The following is a 9622-nucleotide window of genomic DNA, read 5'->3' as shown; positions in this document are numbered from 1 at the left end:
GTTGTACTGACCCCCTACTTTTATGTTTTCTTCTTTGTTATTTGTGGAGTGCAGCGAACGTTCCGTCAACTTCAACTCAGCAGTAAATCAAGCCAGTCTTCGACACACCGGATCTTCAGGGTGAGCTAACGCTTCTAGCTTGGACTGGGTCTTCTTCTTCGAGTCTTGATGCCTTGAACTTCCGGCATGGACTAGCTTTTTAGTTATTTTTGTTCTTAGACATTCTTAGTTTAGTAAATTTGAGATAGATGTTCTTGTGATGATGACTTCCAGATTTTGGGGAATTAATAGATGTTGATTTGTTTTATTTAATGAGTTTAAGTCTTCCGCATTATTTTCTGTTGATATATGTTAAAATGATAAGGGTTAGATTGGTTGGTTCGCTCACATAGGAGGGAAATTGTGGGTGCCAGTCGCGGCCCCGGTTTTGGGTCGTGACAGTTTATACATAAAAAAATCGAGAAGGGACCTCAACTAAAGGGGAGGAGCGAGTATTAAATACCTAATAAGATTTTCCATTGTAATTTAATAAAATTAATTACCTAACTTTTGGATATACTCCCTGCCAACATTTAGTAGAAACACCAAATGATAAGAAGATTGGTGGTCCACCTTCCAATGACCCACCTTTGTACAAATTTTAGCTGATGCTTTTGGAATTACCTCAGCATCACTAGTGTTCAAGTAAGTATCTGTCCTTCCTCTTAATTTTAATTTGTATTTTATCCATCCATGTTCCCTTTTGACTTGAACCAGTAATTATCCATACACAACTTCAAGAACTTAAAAGACTAATTTCACTGTATTGATAATGAATACTTGAACCTTTTATATCGTTCAATTATTATGAGATTATGCATATTTTCAGTTTATAATGGACAAAGGATGGATAGATTCTCCAAAGTTCTCTAAAAGATATGTTGAGGGAGTCCAATGTTTTATGAAATTTGTTTGGTCTCGCTTTGATCGAAACTCTAAAATTCGATGTCCATGTGATGATTGTTTGAATATAAATTTTCAATCACAAGATGTAGTGTATGAGGATTTAGGAAAGATTATATTCACTGGAACTACCATGGAGAACAAACTCAAATGAGAGATGATGATATAATACTTTACAGTAAAGATGAAAAAGATAAAAGGATAAATGAAAAACATGTCAGCAATAATGATATTCAAGTCATATTAGCAGAAATTAGTGAAAGATCAAAATTCAATCTTGTGGAGGATACAATTGATGATAAATCATATGATAATTTGAGAAAGAGTGAAGCAAAGAATTTTGAAGATTTGTTAAAAGAAGCTCAACGTGAATTGTATCCAGGATGTAAAAATTCTCCAAGCTTTCATTTCTTGTGAAATTGCTACACTAGAAAGTGTACAACCAATGGACTAACAAGTCCTTTAATATGTTGTTGGAGTTGCTATGAGATGCATTGCCTGATGGTGAGACTCTTCCAAAGTCGCATTATGATGCAAAATGTATGCTGCAAGGTTTGGGATTAGGATACACTTCAATCCATGTTTGCAGGTATGATTGTGTACTTTATTGGAATGAATTTAAAGATAAACAAAAATGTCCTCATTGTGGTACTTCCAGGTGGAAAATTGATAAGGAAAAAGGTAAAAAGATTCCTCATAAAGTTCTGCGATATTTTCCATTAAAGCCGAGACTTCAAAGATTATTTATGTCTACAAAAACAAGCATAAATATGAGGTGGAATAAAGAAAAATATGTGCAAGATACCAATGTGTTAAGGCATCCAGTTGACTCTATAGCTTGGAAAGAGTTTGATAAGACTCATACATGGTTTGCAGAAGAACCATGTAACATAAGACTTGGCCTCGCCACTTATGGTTTCAATCCATTTGGTAACATGAGCACAACTTATAGAATGTGGCCTATAATTTTATTTCCTTATAATCTTCCTCCTTATAAATGCTTTAAGGATCCGTTTATGATGATGTCACTACTTATCCCTGGTCCTCAAGCACCCAGAAAAGATATTGTTGATTACTTGAGGCCTTTGATTGATGAGTTGAAAGATTTATGGAGTGATGGAGTAGAGATATTTGATGCGTCTACAAGAAAGTTCTTCCAGATGCATGCTGCTATTTTATGGACCATTAATGACTTTCCGACTTATGGTAAGTGTTTAATTTTCTTATAGTTTAAGTTGTCTGAATCATATATAGTCATACCCGAGTCATTATTCCTCAACTAAGTTAGATCATTACTTTTTGTGTTTTCACTATTGACACACACATAAACATTAGTTTAGAACAATAATCTCTTCTTGTTATTTTTTTTAACATTCTTCAAATTTCTCTGTTTTTTCTGTTTTAAACTTATGCGATTCATACAGTGTGTCTTCGTACATTGCTATGTAATTTTTGTTTCTATTTTTCTATTTTTTAAAATTCAGTTAGAACATTGCTGTTTTTTTGTTTTACAATTATCCCTTTTTTTATCAGGTAATTTGTCTGGATGGAGCACTAAAGGATACATGGCATGTCCTACTTGCAATAAAGATGCACCTTCAAAAAATATAAGAAGTAAAATTTTTTACATTAATCACCGTCGGTATCTTGAACCTAGTCACAAATGGAGAAGAACCAAGAAGTTTAATTGAAAGATAGAACATATTAAAACAAAAGTCCTATGAGGAGATGATGTTTTACAACAATTGGATTTTCTTAGTACTTATATGCCAGGAAAATACTCAAATAGTAAGAAAAGAAAACGTCTTCCTACAGAGTTGAATTGGGTGAAGAAATTTTTTTTTTTAAGTTACCACACCGGAAAGACTTAAAGTTACCAAATAATCTGGATGTCATACACATAGAAAAGAACATTTGTGAGAGTGTTTTAGGAACATTATTGAATATTGATGGGAAATCTAAGGAAACATATAAATCAAGACAAGATCTTGAGGGTATAGGCATAAGAAAAGAACAATGGTCGCAACATGATAACTGTGGTTATACGATGTCATTTGCTAGTTATAATTTGTCGGAAAAAGAAAAAAAACTATTTTGGGGATTTTTTAAATCTGTTAAATTTCCTGATGGTTATGCTTCAAATATCTCTAGTTGTGTAAGTGAGGATGGTGGTAAGATAACTAAACTCAAAAGTCATGACTTATGTTTTGTTGCAGCGATTGTTGCCTATATTTTTTCGTGGTTATATAAATAAAGATATTTCGTTAGCATTGATTGAGTTGGGTCATTTCTTCCAAATATTATGTTGTAAGACATTAAAAATGGATGACTTAGAACAACTTAAAAAGGATATAGTGATTATATTATGTAAGCTTGAGATGATCTTTCCACCTTCTTTTTTTGATGTCATGGTACATTTATCTTTGCATTTAACACGAGAGGCTATGAATGCGGGACCGGTACAATATCGCTGAATGTATAAAATTGAGAGGTTTTTATGTAAACTCAAGCATTATGTGCGAAACAAGGCACGACCATAATGTTCTATTGCAGAAGGTTATATTACTGATGAATGTTTGACATTTTTCTCTATGTTTCGTATTGACATTGGGTCCAGATTCAACCGTGAATGTCGAAACAATGATGGATCTAGTAAGACCACTGAACATTTTTTTGACATATTTTCAGATAATGTTAGACCATTCAAAGGAGTTTATGATGCATTACCAAAGAAAGATTTTGATATGGCTCGATTGTATGTGTTTATTATTTGTGATGAAGTAGAACCTTTTCTGAAGTAAGTTTATTTATTTATTTACATTCATATTTTGTTACTTTCAGTCACGTATGAATATTTTATCTTCTGACATGCAGAGAACATGAAAATGAGTTGATAAAGCAAGGTGTTGAGAATATAATAGAGAAACATAGAGAACAATTTCCTCAATGGTTCAAAAGAAAAGTAAATGATTTTTTAAAATGATAACTTCGTTTGTGTCTATGTTTTAAATTTTTTTCATTATTGATTCAATGCAATACTTTTTCATTGTAGATTATGCAATTGTATTATAAGGATAAAACAATATCTCTCAAGAAATTATATCCTTTTGAAATGGAACCTGATTTGTGTGGAAGGAAATGTCCTTGTTTATTGTTAATTGTGTTAGGTATCATATTCAAAGTCGTGATGAATTACGCAAATGTCAAAATAGTGGCGTAGTTGTCGAAGGCTATCATGAAATGAGGTGATTGATTTTTATAATATAATAGTTGACATCATTGAGTTACGATATGTTGATCGCAATCGAGTTATCTTATTTAAATGCAATTGGTTTGATCTTCACAAGAATACAGGGATGCAGAAAGATAACAATTTCACCAGTGTTAATGTAATGATATTTTGGTATGAACATGATTCTTTTGTACTAGATACACAAGTGAAGCAGGTTTTTTTATATAGATAATCAAAAATTAGGAGGGAATTGGCGAATTGTGCAAAAATTTCAAGATAGGCATATATATGATGTCCCAGATATTTAATATTTTGATGTGGAAAGTGATGAATTCTATTTTACAAATGATGATGCGTATCAAGATGTTTCAGTTGATACTAGGGTGATTGACAATGATATTGAGGATTTCCCAAACCAGTTACATAGAGGTGATGGGGATTCGACTATCATAGCTTTCAGTTTGGTCGAGATGGATATTCAGACAGGACATGGAGTTTACTACAATATAGAAGATTCAGATCAAGATGATGACACTATAGTAGATTACATTTGTGATTATGAGAGAGATGAAGGTACTAAACGTATCAATAAATCTGAAGATAATGAGACAGATTATGATGATGACGACAATGATTTGGTAATGTAACCTTCCATTGATTGTGAAAAGTGCATCTCCATTTCTTCTCATGTATGTATTCTCTCTCTTTTAACTTCTTTATCCTCCTCGTTGTTCTTCTTCTTCTTGATCATCATCGTCTAATTCTTACTTGAAAAGTGTTCTATATAACTAGAATGGGGCATGTCAAGCAGGAAACGGTTTTGAAAAGAATCACTACAGAAAGTATTTTGATGTACTATTAAATAGGGAACTGAGAATGTTAGAAAAATAGTATCCTTTAATGTATTTAAGAAGAATTTTTCTTTAGAAAACCAATTTGTATCATCTAGCATTTTCTCAATTTTTTCATATTCTTGGTTTTTTGGCAGTAGCTATCTCTCTTCCTTGCTTTCTTGCCCATGGTTGTTACACTCATGTCAATGGTTGATGTTCGTTGTTGCAGTCATAGCTACTTGTTTCTTTCTGGAGAACAGTTGCTGATTGAACATGGATGTTGGTTGTTGCATTCTAACAAAATGGTTGCTTCTGGTGGTTGTGTTCTATGAGATTGGCAGTTGTAGCTATTTTGTTATTTTTGTGCATTATTGACAATGATTGTTATTCGTTAATGCATTATTGACATGGTTTCTACTTCATTTTCTTCATTTTGCTACTGCTAGTGTTGTAGTCTTATTTTAATATCGAAATACATTTGCTATTACAATCTAAGTTTATATTAGTTATCGGAGCCGTATTGGTCATACCTCTTTTAAATTATTGAACCAAATGATTCAGATATCCATTTTACTTTCTTAAACTATGTATCAAGTCAAAATTGATTACACAAATCAAAATGAGTTATTAATTATAATAAATAGAGATCCTCAAATCTTAAAAAAGACATGAGAAACTCTATGTAAAATTAACAAGTATATCAACAAGAACTATTGTGTTGGTATAATAGTATTCTTTCACTGTACAAACCTCTATCGCATTTCTCGATCATGTAATTGTGTTATTTAAGACAAAAAATGTAACACATAACTTATTTTGCGACGAATTTGTTGTATTTAAATCGTTAATTGATTAAATACGACAGATTAAACATCACTAATTATGTATAACATTAGCGACAATATTTAAGGTCAAAAATAAATATATTTTTTGCCGGAAAAACATAAGTTGTTTGACTACAAACATTAGTTTGTCACAAATGTAACAACATCTTATTTGTGACGATACTTTTTTGTTCCCAAAACAAAACTAATTTAACGACAAAATATAGTTTGTCACTGCTTAGCAAAATTATTAAAGACAAAAAAATTTGTCACTAATAATTTAAAGTTCGTCGTTAATAATACTTGCTAAATGGCGCCAAAATATTTTTTGGTGGGAAACTTTAAAGGACAAAATTTTATCACGAACTTTTTGTGTTTCGTCACTAATATTTTAGGCTCATATATTTAGAGAAAAAAACTCATTTCTATCACAAAAATGTACAAATAGTGACGAATTTTGTAGCGTAGTTAAGAATTTCGTAGATGAATATCATTTTTTTATAGTGCAAGCAGGGACACTGAGTCTACACAAAATATACAATATTATCATAATAGGATTTTCCTTGTCTTTTATCTCCACATACCATCACTTAAAGAAGAATCACAATCCTTTACACTCATATAAGATCATATAGTCATCTCATGATTACTTCACTTCATACCTTCACATTTATCACATCTAAGGAGCACCCCTTAGATGTAACCGGCGTCATCGACCTCTTTGAGGACTAATATTGGCCTCATAGATCACATCACTACATTCATAGGTTAAAAATGAAGAAATTTTAAAAAAACTTTTCATTACTTCTACATTGAGGTTTACATAGACCTCTAAATACCCATAATACTTATATTGAGTATACATAGACCCTTCGTATATGAAGATTACTTAGTCTTCTACTTTTATTGCACATAGATATATAGAATATAACATAGTCTCAAATAGTCGTCTCATCTCAAAACCATCAAACAAGAGTGTAATAATTTCGGTCTAGCCCATACATCAATATAACAAGACCACATAGAGGTCATACAATGTTTAGTATCCAAATGAAAAGGAAGAACACAGGAGCCTTACTACTAAAACCACTTCATAGGGTTGATAGTGGAATTGCCCTCGGAAAGTGAGGACCTACACAATTTGGATGATTAAGAATTTGAAGTCTTCTTCAAAGTCGTCTTCAAAATCCCTTCAACGAGCGGAACCTAAAATGTTGGGGAAAAAAGGAAGAATTGGGGTTAGTACACCACTTGTACTAAGTATGAGACCATATGCATAACTATCTTGAAATCATGCTAAAAAGGACATTTTATTAAAACATGCTATTTTACATTTTGAAAGCCTTATGCACATTCAAGAAGACCATACCAATCAACTAGAAATATTCATTAAGTCATAGGCATGTGCATCACAAGACCAACAACACCAATTCTATTCAAGTCAACATGCATATAATATAATTGAACACATAATCAAAGTAACTCTATCATCAAGTAATAATGGCAACAAGGATGAATAAGAGTACATTTAAACATGACTAAAGCAAGACCATTACTCATGATACTATTTAAATCCAATTGGGCAATGACTAAGTAAAGACCCATAACCTTACTTAATTAAGTAAACCTAGCAAGAACAGTAACCAATGTCCAACTTTCCATAACATAACATTTGGAGTGCATAATATCATACTTTAGCAATAGAGACAAAATACATATTCATAAGAGTAATCAACATCATATAGTGTCATTAATATTTAAGATCATCATGTACATATCATTTACATTTATAAGCATTTACATACATAAGAAAATCCTCCTAAGACTTCCCTCAAGGCTAACTAGTGCAATATTTAGGTAGAGTTCCATACCCCTACTTAGACTAAGCTAAACCCCTTAGGTCATGAAACCCTACACAAAAAGAAGGCGGACTACTTTTCCAAGGTAGTACTCAAACATGAATATAGCAACTACGTGGATCCGCTAGCTAGTATTTCTAAGGGGACAACATAGTTCAATAACTATAAGATATTGTTGGGACCATCCGTATTCCACATGTATTGGATTATCCAATCTCAAGAGTACATTAGTGATCCTACCTTCCCTATGTGGGAAGGGACACTCCTCAACCTAGATTACTCGGTGCTAAGCTATAGTCCCTTTTGTGTAACACTTTGAAAATTCAAGACGTGTTCTAGCGCCTTACTTGAGTGTCATAAGGCTTAGAAACTATTTTAAGGTCTATTTAGTGAATAAAGGTAATTTAGGAAGTCTAGAAACCAAAACGTCCATGACGTCTAGAAACTAGTTCAATGAGCTACAAGTGTGCCTTAGCCTATTTGACTAGATTTTAGGAGTTGGAAATTGATGAAAATTTGTGGAAGGGTGTCTAACACATATTAGAGTTATTTCATAGTCTAAATATCTGACCATGACTCCCCAAATATAAACCAAAGACCCTTGAGAAGGACCCTTGCATTTTTGCAAGAATTTGCCAAAAGGTAGTGTGCACAGACGAGTCCAATTGACGCGGAGGATTAGAATTCAAAATATCAAAGAACGCCTATGACGTCCGAAAACTAGATCAATGAGGTACTAGCGTGCCTTAGCCTATTTGACTAGCTTTTAGGAGTTAGAAAATGATGAAAATTGGTGGATGGGTGTATAACATGTTTTTAAGTTGATTCATATTCAAACAATTAGGGCACGACTCCCCAACGACCAGCCAAAGGCCTTTGAGAAGGACCCTGGCATTTTGGGCTCAAAGATTGCCTGGGCAATTTACACCCACGAGGGGAATCGATGGGGCGTAGGTTGATCGACGGGGCGTCGATGCCATCCATAGACCAAAATTTAGCCATTTTGGATAATTGTCCATTTGTACCAGTCTCTAAATCAAACAACAAAGTGAAGAACGGAGGGGGAGAAGTGACCGTCAATTCACAGACGGACCGTCGATTGGGGTCTCGTCTGTGAGGGCTATGTTTTTACTACACGTTTTATCTTAGGTTTAATAATTAATTAATTTTCTTAGTTAGGAATTAATTAGGAGTTAGGGGAGGTCTGATTAAGGGAGTTAACCCCCTATATAAAGCCATAACCTAATTAGCATAACCTAAACTCACATAATTACCAAACCCAAAACTCTCTTCCTTATCTCTTCTTTCTCTCTCCCAAAGAAACCCCCATTGAATACAAGGGTAGAGGTGGGTTCAAGGGATGGAAAGGGTAAATTTCCTCCATCAAATTTTATAAATTAGTAAGATTTGGTATCTCTTTCACCTTTCATGCCTCTTTCCTCTAAGGGTTTCGTCAAATTGAATTCAAATATTGGGTTTTCAAGTGGGTTTCATCCAATCTCGACATTGATGTCATGAATTGAATTGTTTATGATTTATTTTTGATATTATTAATATATTAACATGTATTTTAACTCAATTATGTTATATCTTGATGGATTGATCTAGTTTGTAGAAGATAACCTTAACACATTAACCCTAGGTTGTGATCCTGATATGAATTGTATTATATTGGTTCAATTGAGTTTAGCATTGGTTGAATTACTATTAAATTATTTTTTTGTATCAATTAAGACTAAATTAGGATTACTTATAGTCCTTTAATTTTAGTTCTTCAGATGTTGATCTGGGTTATGAAGTATGTCGTGAATTGACCTAAGTATCTTATTTTAAGCTATGAACTAGTGATGAATTGTGATATAGTGATTCAACTGCGTTGTACTGTTTATTATGGTTATATGCTGATACTATACCCTAATTGGGATGAGTAAG

The sequence above is a fragment of the Solanum pennellii genome, chromosome 3 (genome assembly GCF_001406875.1).
Source record: "Solanum pennellii chromosome 3, SPENNV200".
Lineage (NCBI taxonomy): Eukaryota > Viridiplantae > Streptophyta > Magnoliopsida > Solanales > Solanaceae > Solanum > Solanum pennellii.
This window is presented reverse-complemented; position numbering follows the sequence as displayed.